Raw genomic sequence first — 21,157 nt, forward strand, 5'->3', positions numbered from 1 at the left:
GAGAGCAAGCTGGAGTTACCGCTGCTATTTGGCTTGATTTGCCCTAGGCAGAAGGTAGTGATTGCGGGGTGTTCCCACAGCTTCATGTAGGGCTCCAGGAAAGACAGGCCCTCCCAAGCTGCAGAATCACTGAGAGGGTAGCTGAACTTATTGGCCTATCTGGACTACTGGTGCCCTACTAGATCAGAGGATTTTATTTTTTATCCCCCTGGCCCGCTAGTATAAAACCAAATTAAATTGTCTCCCTCACTCTCTAGACTGCAGTTCAGTGTTCTGTTAGAATCTGACACTTGCTTCAGTGGATCTTTGTTATGCAAAAAGCCACCAGGCCCTGTAGCTAAATTCTGGCCTTCCTTAACTGGGTTTCTTCTTATGCTGATTTATGTTAAGGGCTCCCATCTATACACCCCTTGGAGCTGAGCAACAAGACTGGGGTTTGAGTTTTTAATCAATAATATATATTTCACTCTTTTTTATATGCTTGTGATGTGCTTTAATTTGGGGGCTGTCACTCTGACCACCCCCAGAGGGGGAGATCCAGTTTATCAGGGGGTTGTATCTTTCTTGGCCAATTGGAGCTAAATTTTGTCCCTAGACTCTGACTATCTGCCTATTTTCTCCCACACGGCAATCTGCCTCAGGTAAAAATCTGCTTTTTCTTCTACTCCAAATTATGGCAACCTGCTACCTATACTCCCCTGGCTGTGAGCTCAAGGCAGCCAGCAGCATGGAGAGCTCCAACGTAGGGTTCTTCTCATATCTGGGATTATGTCCACTTTAGGGTGTCAGCCTGGAGAAATTGCTGCTCCCGGCAAGGCTGCAAAGAGCTTGTCAGCTAGAGCCCGCGAGCCAAGCTTGCCAAACCTAGAGCACTTTAGAACATTCTTTGTTTGCTTTGTGAGTAGAAATCACACACAAAAAAAAGGTGTTCAGGAGAAACCCTAGTACCCTAGTTCTAATTTCAGGACTCCACCTCCCCATTTCCTTCACCTTACCTTCCAATTTTCTGGTCTGGTAGCAGGAGCTCTGGATGAGTGAGTCCTATTGAGTCACCATTTCACCCCCAAGTTGTAGTTTCCTATTTAATACATGAAGAATTAGATAAAACTTATAGCCAAATAAAATTAAAGACTGTAATACTTTTTTAAAAATCTCTCTGGGAGGATTTCTCTCCAAAGCCTGACTGACAAGGATTGAATGGGATTTGACCTGTCCTTCATTTTTCTCTCGGGTTTTGTTTTTTAATTTGTTCTTCTAAACCAAACGCTACAACCAGAAAGCACGTTTTATGTGAACTAGCAGTACATGTTCTCCCTTTTCCTCCCAAGGGTTTAGTCCCATTATGGGCATATCATGGGCAGCACTGATATATGGGTTTTGAATCTGCCGCATGAACTCTCAAACTCAATGTGCAGAAAAATTCAGATGGCCCAGAGTGTGTTAGGCCAGTACTCAGATATCATCTATGCGTCCAAAGGCCTCCATCAATAGGGCCTTTGCCCTAGCTGCCATTTCCAGAAGGTATGAAGTACCACTTCAAGTATCTTTACTGGGCTCCTGCACAGACGGCAGTATGCACAAAATGACTTCAGCAGCTTTGCCTTTCGGCCTGCCACCTGTCACTATCCCAGCCTTTCTTCTGCTTTCAGTTGCAGTCTCTTTCTTTCTACATCTCTTCACCAGTAAAAAATTTGTAAAAGGCTCTGATATCATCTCTTGCATTTGGTTGGAAAGACACACCAAATTCAATGTCATTGAGTCGATCCGGACTCATAGCAACACGATAGGTCAGAGGAGCACTGCCTCGATAGGTTTCTGAGGCTGCAAATCTTCATGAGAGCAGAAGGCTTCATCTTTCTCCCATTTCTCCCAAGGAGTGACTGCTGGGTTCAAACTACTGACCTTTGGATTACCAGCTCAAGACATAACCCACTGTGTTAGGGCGGTTTAAATAGAGAAACAAATCCATTGAGTGACACTCATATCTGTGTAAGAGAAAGTTTTATATCAAGAAGTAATTATATATCAAGCAACCATCCCAGCCCAGGCCAGATCAAGTTCACAAGTCCTTCTTCAGATTCACGTAGCCACATGCAATAATGCACAATGCAGGAAGATCACAGGCCAGTGGGTGCAAAGGAATGTGGACCCAATGGTGGTGGCTACATTACAGACTCACAGCAACCAGGGTCCGCCAAAAGTAAGGTAAAGGCAGATAGAGGGGGTAGGTTCCCAGGGCCCACCTTATGAGCCCGTCAGGCCCACAAGGAGGCACCATCAGGCTGTGAGCTGATTGACAGGCTAAACTCCACCCCTACATATACATGTATATATGAATATATATACATATGTATATTTTCAAGTTGACGTGAAATTATGTAACTACCACACCCAGTATGCCACAAAGGCTCTTTGCATCTGGTTGCAACTTTTTTTTAATTAATGTTAGCTATTCCAGATATTTCTGCTTTTAAGGATAACTTAAATTTACCCAGCTTTTACCCACTTGCCTATAAATACAAGTGATTCATTGATCTGATCTACTGGTACATATTTCAGCTTTCTGGTACATCTTTCACCCCAATCAAATTCTCACCCCAACAATTAATTCTTGAATCATTTAGGATGCTTCATCTGCTCAGAAATGAGTCAGCTCAGGTGGTTCTGTCTAGTTCCAATTAAGACACTTCTTACTCAAAAGTCATTTGAAGGAGGCACCTCTACACTGTGTTGGTTGCAAATAACTTTTTTGGTCAAGGAGGTGGCTGATCCCCAGGGCATGGCATCAAAATATGGAGAGGCACTTCAGTTCCTTCAGTTCTTGCTTTTTCCAAAGTCCCACTGTGTACACTAGGGATTAATGAGTTGAAAGTCTCCCAAGTTGTTGCAGTTTATCCCCTGGGGTCCTGTTATGGATTGAATTTTACCCCCAAAAAACATGTGTTATAATTCCATTTGAAAACGGGTTTCTTTATTATGTTAATGAGGTGGGCTTTATGAAGTAGGATGTATCTTAAATCAATCTACTTTAAGATATAAAAGACTAAACAAGTATATGAAAGAAGCAGGGATGACGGGAGGACCATGTCAAGCCACATAAAGCCTGCTCAGGACTAGAAGCTCAGAAGAGACAAGGACTTCCTCCAGAGCTGACGCAGAGAGAAAGCTTCACCTGGAACTGATGTCCTGACGTCAGACTCCTACCCTCCTCAACTGTGAGAAAATACATTCCTGGTGAAAAGCCACCCACTTGTGCTCCTGCTACTATAGCTGCACTTGATAACCAAGACAGCGCCCAAGCAGCTCTGCTTTGCCCTCTGACCTCACCACAGCCGCTGTGAAGACTGTCTTTGGTTTCTGCCTGCCGTATTTGCTTCATTTATCATTTTTTGGAATAATGCCCTTTCTTGTTGTGAAATATATATAAAAACGCAATATTTGTCAAGTCAGCATTCTTGACCTATACCATTCAGGGACAGCAACCAACTATATCGATCATGTTGAATGACCATCACCAACATCCATTTATTTTTACAGGAATATAAACACTAATACAGTTAAAGTCTCTTATCTAGTCCTCCTAGTCTCGTCCCCATTTTTTCTCCTCAGAAATGACCATAGTCACCTAAGTATGGTGACATGTTTGGTATTTTTTCCAAATATGTTGTTACTACATGGGTGTGAATTAATAAATTGGTTTTCTCTGCATATTTTATATAATTGGTATAATACTGTATGCATCATTCCCAGATGTATATATATGAATATGTATGTATGTATATATAATTTGCTTAATTATGTTTGGGGACTTATCTCTGTTACTACATACATTTCAGCTTCACAAAATTCCCCTGCTACATTCAGTTGCATGACATGACCATACTATAGGCTATTTGTCCATTCTACTGCTGATTGATACTTGTGTCCAGTTCTTAGTTATTAACCATCATAAACAATGTTCCAACATAAATGCAAATTTCCCTTATAAAGAAATTTGAAATGATGAATGGGGGAAATGTTTATTAAATAAGAGAAGTGTTATGCTACTGAACTCATACTGCTTGCGAAGTGGTTGCCAGGAGTGGTCATGGACAGAAAAGGTCATACTGTCTGGGGGGGGTTTTGAATGAAACAGTCACTTTCCTGGCCTATTGCCTTCTCTTCCCGTCTCCCCAGCTTTAAACCCACTCCCCTCTGCCTCTCTCTGCCATGACAGTTCCCATAGTAAAGGGCATCTATCATCTCTTAGAGTGAAGACTCCGCTCTCAGAATTCCGTAACATAAAATCATATCTGTTGCTGTCAAGTCAATGACCCTATTGAAAACTGTAGGGTGGACTCATTGAGTTTCCAAGGCGATCTATCTTACGCCTTGGAAACTCAATGGGGCTGCAAAAGCAGGGGAGTACTGAATAATATTTTGTTCCTGAAAAAAGGGGCAATCAGCCAAATCAGTTTGGGAACTTTAATAGGGGATCATCTGGGAGCTGAGTTCAGTTGGGCAGTTGGAATGGCCAGATTTTGCTCCACGCGTTTTGCTTATTGTCAAGGAGGCAAGATCAGGCTGAGCTTCCTCCCATGGCTGACCCCTGTTGTAAACAAACACAAATCTAAATGTTGCCTGGCAGGTGCATTAAAAAATTAACTCCTACCACTTATCTAGCCAATCAAGAGAGGGGCAGGCTAGCCTTTGCTGACTCAGCTGGGTGTGCTTCCGATGGAAATCGAGATACTAGAGTCCTATGGTCATGAGCCATGTCTTAGCTACCTTGGGTTGAAGAACCCCTGAACTAATCTTGTAAGCTTTTCTATCTAGAATCATGCACGTACCACAGTCATGGTTCCATTTCTGCTCCTGTAGTCCCATTGGCAATTGTAATGTATTGATCTGCCACCAATCATGTTTTCATGACAATTTACTTTGTATGTCCATGTCCTATTTAAGCAGCTGTGTCTCTGTAAACTCTTGGATAACCTGATGGCCTCATGCCAATGGTGTCCCACATCCAGATGAATTGTCTGTCTTTTCTTGGTGCTATTTAAGACTTAATTTGTCTCTATAATTGTTTTTGAACTTTGTCTATGTTACGTTCACCTATGTCCAATTGGTCAAAGAAAGTCCCAGAGTCAGTATAAGAGGGCACTGCCTCACAGGGTGATACTAAATGATAGGATTCATGGGGTCATTAGTGTGACTCTCTACCCTAAAATTCACAGGTCTGATTTCATCTCAGAATGAACCAAGTTCTTTTCCACCATCAGGTAGTTGCCTAGTCTCTTCCCAGAATTCAATCAACAAATATTTAGACATCCATATAAACTGAACAAGGTGCTCAGGGATCGCACAAAGCTCTCATTCTAAAGAAGGGAAACATACAATCAACGAGTGCAAAAATAAGCAAGGTAATTTTAGATAGTGATAAAAGCTTTGAAGAAATAAATCAGAGGTCGAAAGTGCCTGGCATCAGTGGTAGATTGAGGTTAGCTAGGTCAGAGGCCTTCTGAGGAGATGGCACTGAATTTGACATCTGAATGATGAGAAATAGAGGGTCATCTGACACCATCGGGAGCAGTGTTCCAGGCAAAAGAAACCACTCCAGAACCTCCACCACTGCCATCACCGTCCCATCTCCTCCCAGCTTCCTCTTTGCACACTGGGACCTTCTCATCTAGCTCAAAGATCCGTTACTTTTTAACATAGTGTCTACTCTAATGTCCCCAGGTGGTACAGGGGCAAGTGCACTGGGCTTCGAAACAAAAGGTTGGAAATTCAAGTCCACTGCAAGCTGCTCCGAAAGGCCTAATGATCTGCTTCTGATAAATCAGCTGCTGGAAACCGTGTGGAGCGCAGTTCTGCTCTGACATGGGCTGCCACGGGCTGGAATCTGCTTGACAACCGACATTAACCTAAAGAACCTCGCTGTTCCCATCTACTTTATTCCTCAAGAGGTTTTATCACAGTTATTAATTTACTGTTTGACTTTTTATTGTGAGTCCCCAATAAACTACAACTAAATAAATAATCAATTAAGATTAAAGATCCATTAAGTATACGAGTTTTATCAATACTACCTTAGAACTATGCTTGTCTCAGTCAACAATCAAACCTTAGCAATCCATGAATAAAAAATGTACAAGGATAAATTCAGAAAATATTGCTGCAAGTCATAAAAACCTTTTATTATATAAAAATTTCAAAAGGCAGAGCTACTGTTTCTCAACATACCTCCATCTACGTTTACACACTTCTGAGGGCAGAGTGTCTTCTCTAACCTTTCTCCAGAGGACTCTGTGCACTTTGATGTATACCACCTCAAAACAGCAGTTTGGGGATCCGCAACAGACTCAAATCGTATTCCTTTAAATATTCTTTGAACTGGGGCAGCAAAATCAAATCTGAGGGGCAATATCAGAGCTAGAATGCAAATGGGGCGTAAGTCCTGAACAAAATTCTCAAATTGCGCTCCTTGCTACCTGAAAGAATGAGCAGGTGTGTTGTCACCATGGGAAACAAGTCCTGAGCACAAGTTGTGTGGCCTTTTCCTCACCAGTGCAATTTTCAATGTTCTTAAAATGTCTTCATATAAGCACCTGTGATCGTCTTTTGTTCTTTGAAAAAAACCGTATCTTTACACTTCCCTCAAACAGCCCCCATAACTTTTTGAGCTGACCTTTCTGCCTTCAGTTTATCTGGCCCGGCAGATCCCCTAAGAAGTAACTGTTTTGATTGGACATTTTTATAAAGGCACCCTAATGAATCTAAGATGTATGAAGGGGTAACCCTGTCACCAACCCTCTAAAAAAAAAGTTAAAAAGCTCAAATGGGCAGCACTTTCTTAGTACACATTTTTCCCACTAGGCGAGCATCTCACATCTCGCTCTGAGTTAGTGCACCCAGTGACATCGCCTGGATAGGTTCTCTCTGGTCACAGTGAATTTTTTTGTAAAAGTAGTTTCGTTGGAACCTCGTTTTTTGTGATGGTCGATTTAAGGCAGCGATTCTCAACCTGAGGGCTGCGACCCCTTTGGGGATTGAATGACCCTTTCACAGGGGTCATCTAAGACCATCGGAAAACACATAAATATTTCACAGTATATAATTACATATTGTTTTTTTGATTAATCACTATGCTTTAATTATGTTTAATTGTGTTCAATTTGTAACAATGAAAATACATTCTTCATATTAGATTCATAGCAGTAGCAAAATTACAGTTATAAAATAGCAACAAAAATAATTTTATGGTTGGGAGTCACCACAACATGAGGAACTGTATGAAAGGGTCATGGCATTATGAACGCTGAGAACCACTGATTTAAGAAAACAGCGTGTGATTGTGAAATTTTGATTCCTACTCAGGAAAAATGCTGCAGAAACTGTTGTGATGTTGAACACAGCTTACATGGACAGGGCTATGGGGAAAACTCAAGTGGGCGAATGATTTTCTCATTTGAAAAAAGTTGAAATGTAAATTGATGACAAACCTCGTTCTGGAGGTCTGAACTTTGCGAATGGATGAATGCACCAGACAAATTCCATTCACTTGAGCTCAAAGACTGACGACGGACCATTGAGGAGATGGGGACGTTATCTGGACTATTTTGGAGCTCAGTTCAGCGAATTATAACAGAAGATTTGGGAATGAGAAGGGTAGATGCAAAATCTGTGCCTCAGGTTCTGGCTGACCAGAAAAAAGGAGCATGGAGTGGAAATACGCTGTGCTTTGACAGAAAAGCTCTGAAGTGACCCAGACTTTTTTTTCCAAGGTCATTACTGGTGATGAGACATGGTGATTTTCTTATGACCAATCAAGCCAGTGGAAGACACCATCATCACCTTGCCCCCCCAAATCTCATCAAGTGAAATCAATGATCAAGACAAAGCTCATTTGTTTTTGGTTTTTTTTTTTTTTGGATGTGAGGAGCATCATGCATTTGGAGTTTGTTCTGCCGGATCAGATTGTTAATCAAGCTTTCTATTTAGAGGTTCTGAAAAGATTGTGTAAGAGTGTGTAACAAAAACAAAAAGCCTGATTTGTAGCAGACAGGGGACTGGTTTTGCCACCATAACATTGCACCTGCTCATACAGCCATTTCAGTGTGCCAGTGTTGGGCAAAAAACAAACATCATGCCTCTCTTGTCCCACACACTTTACTCACTTGACCTCGGTCCATAGGACTTCTTTTTGTTTTTGCAAATGAAAAGGGTCATGAAAGGACAGTGATTGAATGACATAGAAGAGGTGAAGGAAAAAAATAAGGCAGGTGCTCTCAGCCATCCAAACAGATAAATTTAAAAAATATTTCCAAGAATGAAACTGCTATTTGACAAATGTATTAAGTGTAATGGAGAGTACTTTGGAGGTGATAAGGTTGTTTTGTTAAAAAAATTTTTTAATACCCAGTAAAGCATCAATGAAACACACTAAATTCCTCTGGTTCCTTGAGGCTTCCTTGCCCCTCACTACCATGACCCCAATGCTGCTTCTCAATTCAGACTAGACCAGAGCATGTACACAGGCACAGAAATGGATGGGAGCTCACGACACACACAATCCAGGAACAGAAATGGGGATAGTGATACCAGAAGGGTACGGGGTAGTGAGGGAGAGGGAGGGGAAAAGGAGGAACTGATCACAATGATGGACACATAACCACAGGGGGAAGAACAACAGAAAACATGGGGGAAGGGAGACAGGGCAAAGTGACAGAGATGAAAGAAATGACAATGTACAATCTATCAGGAGGTTATGAGGGGTGGGGAGGGGAGGATGAAGGTACAAAGAGATGATACCAAGGCTCAATAGAAAGTTAATATCTAGAAAAGAATGAAGGCAACATATGTATAAACATGCCTGATTCAATTGATGTATAGATTGTGATAAGAGTTGTACGAACCCCCAATATAATGATACAAAATTTTTAATACATAGTGTCGAAAAAAGTTCTGGGTTTTTTTATGGGTACCCCATATGTCTTATTGAGAGGATTTATCTATACCCATGGACTGATGACAGAGACATGTTTAAACTCGATTTGTTTGGAATAAACCTGTACAGGTAAGAACTGGAAACCGACAAACAATTATTTTTCAATTATCCTCTTCAATTCTCACAGTCGTTCCCAAGGACTGACCTCAAGATATACGAGTGAAATAGGTTCCTTGTTCCATTCCTCAGGCTCAGATTACTGTTCCTCTTCTCTCTTTCAGGTTGGAGTTGGGATGAGGACACAGTCTGAGTTCTTTCCATCCTCCTCTGGATTTCATTTCAGAAACTCTGAACCACCTCAAATGTAAGTTTCAATCAAAACTGTCCTGTCTACATGTTTTGATATATTTAAATGTCAGTAAGTTTTAGATTTGAGTCTTTTTTTTCTTTAAGAAGTCCTCTAAGTTTCTTATACAAAATCCTATCTCTTTCTCCTACTACTTTCAAATTCTACCTGGGGGGAAACAAACAAACCAATTCTAATTCACTAGACACCACTTCCCATGAACAATGAAAGTAACTGGCTATTGCTGTGTGCTTACCAGTCATGTTGGTATGTTGTTGTTGTCAGGTGACATTGACTGATGCCAACACCATGGATAACAGAACAAATGTCCCTCATTCCTCATCCCAGATAAGATCTGTGTGATCTGTAGGGCTCATGGGCTGATTTGTGATCATTTGGTCCTTCTTACACTGGAAATATCATTGAAATCTCTTCAACATCATACTAACTCACCAGATGAGAGGTGCCTTAGTTCCACACAAGTGCATCAGTTGGGAATTGAACTTGGGTCTCATACAGAGAGGACAAGTACCTACCACAGGGTGCAAGGCCCCCAGACACTTGGTCTACTTTATTAATAAACCTCATCGCAATTCTACAAGGAAGGCATTCTTTCCTGAAAATTTGGAAGAGGAAGCAGGTGCTTACAGAGGTCAGGTGATTTGCACAATGCCCTCCAAGTAGTAAATGGTAGGTGAGGAATTCAAGCCTGTTTGAGTTCAGATTAGGTTGTTTTCATACCACCCCACATTGGCTTCCTGTTGACACACTTAACATAGAAGAGGAAAATCCAGGCTTACTACCCCAAAAGATTTTCTCCAAATACCAGATCTGTCTTGGCCTGAAATTATTTGTAAAAAAACCTACCCTGAACGGACTTGAAGGTATTTGTAGCTAATATTTACACCAATTAACAGGAAGATTCATGCATTTTGCCTCCGAATTAGCATTATACTGACTTAAAGGGCACTGTCTCAGGCACTGATAGACATTATTTACACAAATATAATATTGTACACTTCACTGATTTAATAAAATCTGAATTCTGAAACACATTTGGCCCTACAGGCATCAGATAAGAAACTGAGACCTAAAATAAATTGTGTTTATGTATAGATATCTGACCTCCTCCAACACCCAAGGCCCATTTCCACAAGACAGAGGTCAGACATGCCTCCACATCCCTTTTAACCTTATTCTGACCCCAGCCATCTCTCCTTTGTCACTCTACTTACCCTCCTCTCTCTGTTTCTGCTGGACTCAATAATCCATTGCAATAACCACCTAGAGCTCACAGATGATGCTCCCAATTATCAGACTTGTTAGGGAGTTAATTCAAGTGAGAAATGCCCAGGCTACAGTTTCTCTGCTCAGCTTATGGACAAGTCTCTCTCTGGCCCTCAGCTCTGTTGCCTGGTCTCTGCCCTGCCCAGACAATGTTACAAAGCTCTCTTAAGGCTTCCAATAAATGCCCAAAGGCCATGCCACTCCACCATAAGCCTCACCCTGAAGGCAGCTCCAAGGGGCAGCAGACCAAACTCCCTCAACTGATTTCCCAGAGGCACCTCACTTCAAAATGACTACACGAGGAGCAGGGCAAAAGCCAGGCCAAGAGTCTGAGGGCCAGAGTGAGTCCTGCCAGCAGAATTGGTAGGAAGTCAGAAGGTGGAACCATGTCTGACCTTTGCCTTGGGGCAATAGCGTCAGAGGAAATCAGATGCAGAATGACTATATTTTACAAAGCTATTCTAATGGATCATTGTTTCTTTTTCTCTAATGAGGAAGCAGAAATTTAGAGGAATTTAAAAAAAAAACTTTAAGTGCATTTTGTTCTTACTTTTCTCCAAAGCAATTTCTTTCTCAAATATCAGGGTATTAACTACACTTGACCCTTACAGAGATATTGGGTTATTCGATCTCAAACGACATTAAATTTAACATGAAAGAAAACCCACTTCTTTAAGAAAGTTTCAGTATTTGTTTCATATCAATTAGCTTCTAATGTTAATTTCCTTAAATATAGCTTAGGATAACATTGACATTAAAGTTAATATACTGGATGGATTTAATTATGAAACTGTATTCTAAAAACTAGTGAATGAATTTTGGGAAAATAAGAGTTCTTTGCTTTATCAAATCACAGTACACAAAGCATTTCTTTTCACTCCTATAGTCTCTTGTCATCACAGTAAGAACAAAAAGGAAGTTTTCACTGATCAGTTTCTATTAACCAGGTACTAGAAATAAATTGTCTCAAATCCTAACAACTCTATAAGATTAGTATTATTATTCCTGTTTTACAGAGAAGGAAGCTGGTGGCTAATGAGGCTAAAATAATATTTGCTTCCTGTGGTAGTTACATAGTCTGGTGTCAATTTGATGATTGGGAGTTAAGGGGTGGAGTCTAGTTTGTCAATCAGAATATAGCCAATGAGGCCTCTGCATGGGCATGGCCTTCCTGTGAGGATTCTGGGAAAACTTTGGAATTTCCTCCTTGGAGGCAGAAGACACTCTCTCTCAACCCTTGGGCACTCTACTGATAAGGCTGACTCTCTGAGAGACATCCCTGAGAAGAAGCCACATGGGCCTACCATAGACCTGGAGGATCCACGTAGAGACCCCTGCCAGCACTGAGACGCTTACAACACCACTGGATCCAAAGACTTTCTACCCACTGGCCTTTGATTGTCCTGCACTAGGCATCATTGCATGTGTTTCTTGAGTCTGAAAAGGACTTTATAGATTGGCATTGGACACCTGGGCTAATATTAGACTTATGGTCTTGGACTGGACTGGGTTAGGATGCTTTCTTAATGTACAATTACCCTTTATATAAAACTCTCTCTTATATACATATGAGTTTCTATGGATTTGTTTCTCTAGTCTACCTGGACTAACACACTTCCTATTACACACATACAGGGTTAGGGTAAATGAATGAAGTGGCCATCCCATTCTTTCTAGTGTCGCCACCAGAGCTTCCTCACGGATACACTTCAAGAGGATTTATATAAAGGCGTTTTCTTTCTGGTATTCCATTCACATTCTATGAAGACACTCAGTGCATGTTTAAATGTTAGGCTATGTGTTGTTGTTTGGGAGACCAGACACAGCAGAGTGTATCACAACTTTGCCTTTTCTCCACGTCCACTTTCAGTGGTATCCGTTCCTTTCATCATGTGGCGTGACCCTTCCCATTCTCCTTTTCCCAATGACTCCTCCTGAGTTAGCATAAACTCACAGCTCCCTAAGTGTCCTTCCCAAGTGTTTGAGTTTCTCTTGTCAATTTGATTCCATGTAGAGATCGTTCCTCAAAGGGCAGGGTGGTCAAGGTCGACATTCTGTACTAGATAAGTCTAGCTAGTAGTTGGTTTCGAGAAGACCTCGGGGATATTCATGGTTTGTTTTCAGGTTTAAAGATTATCTTGGGGGCAATAGCTTTGGGAGTTTATCCAATCCCAGTAGCTCCAGAAAACTTGGATTCCATAAGAATTTTAAATTCTGCATTGCTCCCTTGTGCTTTTGACTCTTGTATAGAATCATATCAAAACATAGAAGGGTACCATCCAATTTTCCTGTTCTCGTAGAGAAGGAGACAGTTGCCATTAGCCACACATTCTATTTTCTCCTCCCATACAAACCCTCATGGAAAGGTCCCTAGGACTGAAGGCAGAAGACAGCGCATCAAGTAACAACATTGGCACTAGTAAGCATGTTCTTGGGCAGGCGACAATACTTTTCAACTTCGCTTTCCTCGTTTGTGGGATGGGCATTATAGTTGACCCACATACCATGAGAATTGTGTGAAATCACAGAAAGATTAAATGCTAGTGGGGGCAGTCCAGCAAGTCATGGCATTGGTATTTCAATGCTATAAACACCAAAGTAAGGGTGGGCTATGGCTGACCCCTAATAAAAATCATATGTTTCTAGCAATACAGTTTGGCTTCAAGTGAGGTCAAAATAAAATATGAGTTCTCATCACTTCTTCTTGAAAAACATTTCAATTTTTAAAACAAAGTAAAAATTGTAAACAACTTCTAAAAAGAAACAAGTGCATAAGGTACAATTTGGTAACTAATCTTTGAAGATGCTTTTTTATATACTGTATATACTCATGTATAAGCTGAGTTTTTAAGCACATTTTTGATGATGCTATTTTTGAGTTAAAATTAGGTGCCTAGGTTATTTGGGTCAGCTTATACTCAAGTATATATGATATAATATCCTTTAACCTTATATTAGGGGGGGACTATGTCAAAACAGTTATTCTCTGCATTGATGCATATCAATCTTTCATTCACAGTACTCACTATCATGAACTTGATTCTGATTCATCTTAAAGGACAAAGTAGATTCTGACTCATCTTATGGGACAAAGTAGAACTGTTCTAGAGACCTTCTGAGATGTCAGCCTTTTTGGGAACAGACAATCTCATCTTTTTCCCACAGAGTGGCTGATGGGTTTGGACCAATGATCAATCAGTTAGTAGGCCAATACAACCCACTGACCCTGGTATTTATAGTCCCAGACTCCTTTATTCAGTAGTGCTCCCCATAAGTATCTGTGTTAGTCTGGGTACATTAGAGAAACAAATCCACAGAAACCCATATGGATAAGAGAGAATTTTGTATGAAGAGTAAGAGCGCCTCAAGAAAACATCCCAACCTCGTGCTGCCCACAAGTCCAACATTAGTCCATATGTCCAACATCAAATCCACAAAGTCCTCCTCCATCCCACAAAACACACTCAATGATGACGACTGCAGGAGGAAACCTGAATCAGTGAATGTGAAAGCACTGCAGCACTGGCAGGGGTCTCCACATGGGTGCTCTAGTACTCAGAGATGCATCGGGGTATGTCCATGTGAGTTCTCCTCAGGAATTCAGGAAGTGAGCCTTACAAGCTGAAGCAGGGAACTGGCTAAGGCAGCTTCACCCTGGTCTAACCATCAGAAAGCAAGAGACCTGAGAACTAGAAAGGCGAGGCTCACTGAGCCATTTATTTCTCTGTCCTTCAATTAACCCCACATGTGTTTATTGGCCAGGTTGGCACAATAATCTTTAACTATCTCAATATCCAAAGAAATATGCCGCTAATCTCAAAATAATAATTCAATGACAGTCAATTGGGAAATATCTAAATAATCAGTGCACTCTATACAATAAAATATTGTAAAATCAAAATAATACTGCTTATACAGAGATGTGGACCAAATTCTAATACAACATATTAAGGGGGAAAAACTCAATCCCATCTAGTCAATACTGACTCATAGCAATCCCCTATGGGTTTCCAAGACTGTTCCCATGAGTAGAGAGCCCAGACAAGCGAGTTACAAGTCCATAGGTAAGTGTTCGTCTTTATGAGGACACACAGTTGATTCGTGGCTCCTGTTCTAATTTGCGCTTCTCTCCAATTTCAGTCAAGTGTTTCTCTTCACACGTTTGATGACTGCAGAGCCCAGGTTTCCCTTTGTCCTACCTCCCTTCCTTCCACCTACAAGCATCCCTCAGCCAACCTGGGCCCCAAGAGAGTATTCTTCCCTTTGGGTCCGAGTCTGAGCCTGAACTCAATAATCTGTCACATCACCAAGCAGGGTAGGATGAGAGGGTCCTGGACTGCAAGCTAGGCTGAGCTGGCAGAGCACAAGCAGGAGTCCTAAGGGAGGTAGCTGCCAGTGTCTGTGATGTCAGGCCAAATACAATTCAAAGACAAGGTCAGAGTCCAGGTTGAAGGACTGGGGCTGAGGTCCAGAGAACAAAGCAGCACTGAATGGCACAGGATATAATCAAGACCAAGCATGCCAATGAAAATCTGAGATTGAGGTTTACGTGTGTCAATGCCAGGAGGTAACTACAACATGCTCCATGTCTTGAAGTACTTTTCCTGCTGAAGCCAAATAGAATTAATAGACAAAGTTCTGTAAGTTCTGCATGTGACAATTAGTGGGCAAATGTTATTCTTCCCTCTTTCCCAGACAGCGCTGTCTGGCTCAAATCTGTCTATCTTCAGAAATGATGTGTCCAAATAAACTTTAGCCATCCATTCCCGGAAGATGGGCTGGATAATTTGGGTGCGGCCCTGAGGTCCACGGAGGCAGATGGTGACTTCAATGGCATTGTATGAATACCTGTGGGTTACAAAGCCGACCCGTCGCTAATCTCAACAACCCAAAGTTGTAGAGCCTGCGGCAGTGCCCGGATGCCATGGCGTCATTTGTTTTGTTCCTTGTTGGTGTTATGTTGGAGGGATTAAGTTGTGCTTGATTTAGCTTCCTCCAGAGACACTGCAGCTCTAGGCCGCCATCAGGACTGCACTTTAGATCTACTGAATTTCCTCGCAACACTAAATATTTCATCGCAAGACTAAAATGATGTGTCCATTTATCATCGATCTTCATGTGGGTCCAGCAGCAGCAGCGTAACTAAGAAACAATATCTCAGATCATCGGCTTCAGAAGCTCTGCAGAGGTACTGAAAAGAACTGGATTTTCGAGCTCACTTTGGAAGAGGCAAGTAGGAAGGAGACAGAAAGCTGATCATAAATCAGCTGCTCGAGGCAGGACACCTGCCCTGTCAGTCTCAGCTACATCCAAATGGAAAACTGGGTGATCTAGGATTACCCTCAGGCAATGCCAACCACTAAAAGGTCACATCTATTATTGTTGGCATTCCTCTCTCCACGGGCCTGTTTTTTGAAGGGATGTCATACTCATCTCAAACAGAAGACATGGTCGTCATGATAGAACATCACTGCTAATATTTGAGCTAATAAAAGGCACTTTATCCTTCTCTTCATTTATAAGGTGACCAGGCGTCCCGCTTTTGGAGGGACCATCCCGATTTTTAACAATTTGTCCCACGTCCCGCGGCATTTTAAGAAAGTCCTGATTTTGGGAAAGAATGCATGACAAGCTAGGGTATACGGTTTTCAGCTGCCATGTGGCTATTTCACCAGGGTATGAGTATTATCAATGGTGTCCCGCTTTACCAATGTTAAAATCTGGTCACTAGACTACAGCTAAAACAGTCGTTCTCTAAATGCTGTGACCCTTTAATACAGTTCCTCATGGTGTGTTGACCACCCCCCAACCATAAAGTTACCTTCGTTGCTACTTCATAACTGTGATTTTGTTACAATTATGAATCAAGCGACCCCTGTGAAAGGGACCTTTGACCCCCAAAGGGGTCATGGCCCATAGGTTGAGAACCACTGAACTAAAAGATCTCATCCTCACCACTCCAATTTAACTATACATTTAGGAGGGACTTGACTCAATGCTTTCTCACCTTTGTTTGAAAATAATATTTTTAAATATTCAAATAATACTAGCCAAAGTTGCTGATCTAGTCATCCCACATCCAGTACAGGCTCATGTTCACAGTCAATGTTCCTTTGGAAAAGGCCTCGGGTCTTTATGAACATTAGGGTGCTCACCAGCAAACAGATTGGCACTGTAGGCATAGTATTAGAAGTAGGAGAAGAACTAGACACCCACAATTAACACACACATACAGAGGGAGAAAGTGTATATAAGAAAGGGTAGCAACAATGACACAAATGAGTACAAGGATGAAGAAAAATATTCTGAAATTGATTGTGGTAATGACTGTGCACCTCTTCTTGATACGGTTGAACTGTTGAATTCTATGATATGTAGATGAAGTGCCAATAAAACTATTAAAAGGGGGGGAAATGTAGCACAGCTGGTGCCGGCTGCAAGCAACCACACACTAAGATCTTGTTTGGCTTTGCAGGGGGCTCTGTGAGAACTCTTGGGGCAGGGGCAGTGGCAACAAAAGACCACATTGTAAGAATGCCAAGCTTAAACGTGGGTGAGGTAGCACAACCTCGGAATTACCAACAGGAAGAATTGATAACATTGCCAGGAATTCCTCTTTCCCAGATCAAATCACGATATAAAACCAGCCAACCTATTCCAAGCAGTCCACACTCCCAGGCTTTATTCTAACTGGAGCTCAGCTCCTAGCCACAAGGGTCCTGGGAGTTTCCTTTGGGCTCGGTGGGTCTCCACTTTGAAAGCATTATTGACATGCAGCTAGAGAGGCGGTTTTCCTGGCGTCCTTTCTCTCCAGACTAGTGGTGGCTGGCTCCTGGGTGGAGGTGGAAAACAAAGCCACTTGCCAACGTGCCGTTCCTCCTTTGGCAATCCTCCGGCCGTTGCACAAAGATTAGGTGGAACTTGACCAACTAATAAAAAGTAGAGTCTGGGAAGGTCTTGAAAGACGTGGGACTGTGTCAATGTCCAAGTGTTGCATATTAAGAAACTTCATCACGAGGCCAGGAAAACGAGGGACAAGGAGATGCAACAAGGCTGTTTTTGACTCAGCACCCTTTCTCTCCTAATTCTGGCGTTTTGAAATCCACAGCCATTCGAGGCATAGTTGAGTAGTTTCCCAAGTAGTCTCTCCAAGGTCCTCTGACTCCAGAACTGAAGGGAACCCTAAAAACTAGAGAAGGGACCCTAAAAACTAGAGAAAGTCTTGTATGCTCTTTCTGAAGGGACGGGGATACTGTATCAGGAATCGTTACGTGTCTTTAAATGTCTTCATGTACCTAAATTCATCTTAGATAAGACCTCTAGATTCTAGAATTTCAAACGTTTGATGGAAATCAGGTCTTTTTATTAAGGCATATATTTAGGTATTCTTCATTTGCCTAGAGTGAATTGGGAGTGGGATGGGAGATAATTAGTAAAGAAAGCTTGTGGGAATTGAAAATGAGACCTTTGACTTATGCCGGTTAAATTAATTGCCTAAGTAATCTTTTCCATCAGGACTATAGGACCAGGAAAAGTTTTCATTAAAATCTTGAAATTTTGTCTTTTGATAAGAGGACAGTAATCTTTCCTAAAAGCTTGTTGTAAGAATCCAAATAGGAATCAACATTTTTCCTTCTGTTTCTAGAAATAGAAGGGAGGAACATCTTTTCAGTCCTGTCTTATGATCCTCTCCTTCACACAGAGAATAGGAAGAAATTAAACACATTTTTGTGGCGAGAGGCGTGCAATAGGAACGTGGCAGTTTGACTCTGGGGTCGCTTGGCTTCTCTGCAGACACATTGAAAGGGTGGGCACTGAAAGAACCTCCGCAGGAATACCAGTGATTGCCCCGTGGAGGCTGGCTGAGGAAATACATGCATGCACTCGGGAAAGATGTTGCCCCACACCCACCCGACCCACCATGGGCAAGCCAAGTCTGCGCATGCCAGTATTAGGGGTCCTGCTTCGGGGAAGGAATCTCTGGGTGGTACAAATGGTTAATGCTGACTGTAAGATTTGAGTCCATTCCTAGATGTCTCAGGAGAAAGGCTTGATTATTTGTTTCTGAACCATCAGCCTTTGAAACCCCTATGGAGAACAGATCTACTATGATCACCCTAAGTTGCAGCTGACTCATAGTTTTAGTGAAATTACACTGACATCTTGAGCTAACAGCTTTACATATGATTGAGCTCGTTTTGTTACCATGACATAAAACGTGGGGAAAGACCATAGTAATGTTCATTGGATTTCCCAACTTATCATATGGAAGGAATGATTGCTGCGGGATTTGAAGACGTGATGCTCTACTTTCATCATTTACTATTCTTCTGACACTGGACAAGTGGCTTAACTTTCTCATCCATGTCTATTTCTGTCTTCCCTTTGAAGAGGAGGCAAACACTTGTCATGCCTTCTTCACAGACTGCTTCAAAATTACAAATAAGATTGTGTGTGAAAGTAAAGTGAGAAGACACCCCTCACTCTATGGGGCTTGTCTAAAAGAAATAATTTTTCTTGAAAATCACCTATAATTGTATTTATTCCTCAACCACTTCTTAGAAAAAACCCGAAGGAGAATCATGCATGTGGTTTCAGAATTAAAAAGTCAATGTGTTTCATCAGTCAAGTCTTGGAAACTCTGACCAAGAGCTGGACCCTACTCTACTCTTGGCCTCAATAGACTCTTCAAGCTTATTTAGCCACAGTCTGTGTGACTTTCCATTATTACATATTCCATTATCACTACTGACAACAAAATAATAATAATAGCTACCTCTTAGTGAGCTTCTGCTTTGATATCTAAACTTCACACATCCACACTGAAAATAAGTGAAACCCTTCAAGTGAGTGTTATAAACTCAGTTTCACAATAAAGGAATACTCAAATTGAACAGACAGATAAAGAATTTTATAATTATTGGTACTACCTAAAAATGGTTGTGAACCCCCCCCCCAAATCTGTAGATTGAAAAAGAGTGTTGTAGATACTATGCACTCCCACTGTCTATGTCTGCTCATGAGTACCTCCTTAAAGATCACTGAAGCATACAAAGATCAGTAGAGAGGATCTCGGTATCACATTTTTTCTATGCACTCTGTCGTTGAACAACAGATTATCCAGTAAACTACTGGTTCAAATAGTGTTCTTGCCATTTTTTTCTATTACACTAGTAAAACAAGGATCTATTAAGAGTAAACAATGATCTCCTATAGCCAACAATGGATAGCACTGAAAAATATTTGAATATTTTATCTGCCTCTGTTTAAAACCCACTACATAAGCAAAGGTGGTGAAGAAAGCTGATGGTGCCCGGTTATCAAAAGATATAGTGCCAGGGTCTTAAAGGCTTGAAGGTAAACAAACGGCCATCTAGCTGAGAAGGAACAAAGCCCACATAGAAGAAGCACACCAGCCTGTGTGATCACGAGGTGTCGAAGGGATCAGGTAGCAGACACCAAAGAATAAAAACCATCATTGTGTGCTCACCTTCCCCATACAAATGCTGAAGAAAAATGTGTACATAAATAAGTGTGGTGAAGAAAACTGATGGTGCCTGGCTATCGAAAGATATGGTGTCTGGGGTCTTAAAGGCTTGAAGGTATACAAGCAGCCATCTAGCCCAGACACAACAAAGCCCACATGGAAGAAGTACACCAGCCTGTGTGATCATGAGGGGTAGAAGGGACCAGGTATCAGGCACCAAAGAACAAAATATTATATCATCGTGAATGAGGCAGAGTGCAGTGTGGGGAACCAAAACCCATCTGTAGGCAAGTGAACATCCCTTTGCAGAGGGGTAGCAGGGAGGAGATGAGTCACTCAGGGTGCAGTGTAACATTGATAAAACATACAACTTTCCTCTAGTTCTTAAATGCTTCCTCCATCCCCCCAACCATGATCCCAATTCTATATTACAAAACTGGCTAGACCAGAGGATCTTCAATGGAGCAGGTAGGAACTGTAAACACAGGGAATCCAGGACAGATGAACGCCTCAGAACCAGTGGTGAGAGTGGGGATATAGGGGATGGGGGGTGGAGGGAAGGTCGGGTAGAAAGGGGGAACCAATTACAAGGATCTACATATAACCTCCTCCCTGGGGGATAGACAACAGAAAAGTGGGTGAAGGGAGACATCAGGCAGTGTAAGACATGATAAAATAATAATTTATAAATTATCAAGGGTTCATGAGGGAGGAGATAGCAGGGAGGGAGGGAAAAAATGAGAAGCTTATTCCAAGAGCCCAAGTGGAAAGCAAATGTTTTGAGAATGATGGGGGAAACAAATGTACAAATGTGCTTGACGCAATGGATGGATGTATGGATTGTGATAAGAATTGTATGAGCCCCTAATAAAATGATTTAAATTTTTTAAAAATGTAAGCCATGCAGAGCACATCAGTAATTTGTGTTTAGTTGATCCAATAAACTAAAAGACATTGCAAAAGTGACCAACAGAATTTTCTCTCCATAGTCAGCAGCCTGTAAACGCATTCAAAAACATTTGGAAAATTCATGGTGAGCAAATATTTCTTTACTAGAGCGCGTGCGTGTGTGTAGCAGCTGCTAATATTAAGTATGTCAGAAAGATGA

Source organism: Tenrec ecaudatus, chromosome 5 (genome assembly GCF_050624435.1).
Source record: "Tenrec ecaudatus isolate mTenEca1 chromosome 5, mTenEca1.hap1, whole genome shotgun sequence".
In the NCBI taxonomy this organism is placed as follows: domain Eukaryota; kingdom Metazoa; phylum Chordata; class Mammalia; order Afrosoricida; family Tenrecidae; genus Tenrec; species Tenrec ecaudatus.